The sequence below is a fragment of the Gossypium arboreum genome, chromosome 7 (genome assembly GCF_025698485.1).
Source record: "Gossypium arboreum isolate Shixiya-1 chromosome 7, ASM2569848v2, whole genome shotgun sequence".
Classification (NCBI taxonomy): Eukaryota; Viridiplantae; Streptophyta; class Magnoliopsida; order Malvales; family Malvaceae; genus Gossypium; species Gossypium arboreum.
In genome coordinates this window covers 38,667,672-38,669,956 of record NC_069076.1, presented here as the reverse complement: position 1 = coordinate 38,669,956, position 2,285 = coordinate 38,667,672, and the positions used below count along the sequence as shown (strand labels likewise).

General features: G+C 38.0%; 1 non-coding gene across 1 annotated transcript; it reads left to right on the top strand.

The window, feature by feature from the left end:
• The first annotated feature begins 1,350 nt into the window (after window positions 1-1,350).
• LOC128295944 (small nucleolar RNA R71) lies at window positions 1,351-1,457 on the top strand. Its single transcript, XR_008286493.1, has one exon. It is a non-coding gene; the product is annotated as a small nucleolar RNA R71 (small nucleolar RNA).
• Window positions 1,458-2,285: the final 828 nt, after the last annotated feature.

The following is a 2,285-nucleotide window of genomic DNA, read 5'->3' as shown; positions in this document are numbered from 1 at the left end:
AACAAAGTGTACTGGGTATATAAATTTGTCGATCTTAACAAGAACATCTTCAATGATATCCTTAGGAAATCTAATGGTTTTATCAGCCAATTGAATGCTCATCCTAGTTTGTTTGGGTTTCCCAAGACCTAGCTGTTTAAACATTTTATAAGGCATAACATTAATGCTTGCCCCTAAGTCAACCAATGCATTATGAACATCTAAACTACCAATTAAACAAGGAATCATAAAACTCCCTGGATCTTTCAATTTGTTGGGTAGCTTATTCTGTAATATGGCTGAGCAAACTGCATTCAACTCCACATACAACGCCTCATCCAACTTTCGTTTGTTTGTTAGAAGCTCCCTTAAAAATTTGACTACATTTGGCATCTGTGAGAGAGCTTTGATAAACGGTAAGTTAACATGTAATTTTTTTAATAGTGTAAGGAATTTACCAAAATTTTCATCTGTACAATCTTTCCTTGTCGTATTGGGGTATGGCACCCGTGGTTTGTACTCTTTACTTACCATTTTCTGGTCATGTGGTCCACCTCACCCTTACCTTTACTTACCATAGTTTCCTGCCTCTACTCTGGTTCAGGTGCAACTGACCCTTCCTCATCTTGAATGGTAATTGTATTGATTTACTCCCTTGGGTTAGATTCAGTGTTACTCGGTAGGCTACCTTGTGGTCGTTCGGATATCAATTTAGCGAGCTGACCTATTTGAGTTTCGAGCCCTTGGATTAGAGGCTTGTTGATTTTTAAATGCTGTCTCGGTATTTTAAAAATGAGTTTTTGACACTGAGATGAATATTGTTAGCATCTCCTCAAGGTTCGGCTTTTTCTCTTGTTGGTAGGGTGGTTGTTGGAAGCCTGGTGGTGGTGATCTCTGATTCCTTTGGCCTCCTCATGAGAAATTTGGGTGGTTCCTCTAACCTGCATTGTAAGTATTACTATAAGGATTATTTTGAGATTGAGGATTATACCCATATAATTCAACTTCTCGTTCTTCATGTTGTGGCCATAGGGTGGGTATTCTGAATTGCTTGATCCACCTCCACTTGCTTCACACTGCATTACTGGGTGAACCTGTGAAGAACTAAGAAAACCATCAATTTTCTTATTCAAGAGTTCTGCCTAATTAGAGAACATGGTGACCGAATTGACGTTATAAATGCCGGCTGTTTTCGTTGGCTTTGTCCTCATGACTTGCCACTAATAGTTATTCAGTGACATCTCCTCTATAAATTCATAGGTATCTTCAGGTGTCTTATTATTGATGGTTCCATCAGCAGCTGTGTCAACCATTTGTCGAGTCGAAGGATTCAGGCCATTATGAAAAGTTTGAACCTGTAGCAAGAGTGGTAACCCATGGTGAGGGCATCTTCTCAAGAGGTCCTTGTATCTTTCCCATGCATCGTAGAGTGTTTCTAAATCCATCTGCACAAAAGAAGAGATATCATTACGTAATTTAGCTGTTTTAGCCGGTGAAAAATATTTTAATAAAAACTTTTCGGTCATTTGTACCCAAGTAGTGATTGACGCCCGTGGTAACGAATTCAACCACTGTTTAGCTTTGTTTCTCAATGAAAAAAGGAATAACTGAAGGCGAATGGCATCATCAGAAATGCCATTAATTTTAAATGTATCACATAGTTCCAAAAAGTTTGCCAAGTGAGCGTTGGGATCTTCGTCCTGCAAACCATCAAACTGAACAAATTGCTGTATCATTTGAACTGTGTTAGGTTTCAATTCAAAAGTATTTGTAGCTCTAGTAGGTCTAACTATGCTCGATTCAGTTCCTGTTAAAGAAGGTTTAGCATAATCATACATAGTGCGCAGAGCAGGATTCTGATTAACAGCAATCGCAGGAGGTAGTGGATTTTCTTGGTTTTCAGCCATCTCCTCGGTTGTGGTTGAAGTATCGTCCTCTTGCTCTTCCTCTGTGTATCGTAAGCTTCGCCTTATTTCTCTTCATTTTTTGCGAACTGTGTGATCGATGTCACTATCAAACAGTAATGGTCCTGACGGGTTTGTTCTGATCATAAACTAGAAAAACCTGTCAGAAGAAAATAAATGAAGAATTAGAAAAGAAAATAAAAATTTAAATTGCAATAAAAGTAAAATGGCTGAAGTAATAGAAATCAAGTGTTCCTAATATCCTAGTTCCCCGGCAACGGCACCAAAAACTTGATACGTGATATTCGTGATAGGTTATAAAAATTTATAAATGAATCGTTCTTGAGACTAACTTTTTATCACAATTAAGGCAGGTGTACCTATCGAACAGTAGTATAGTTT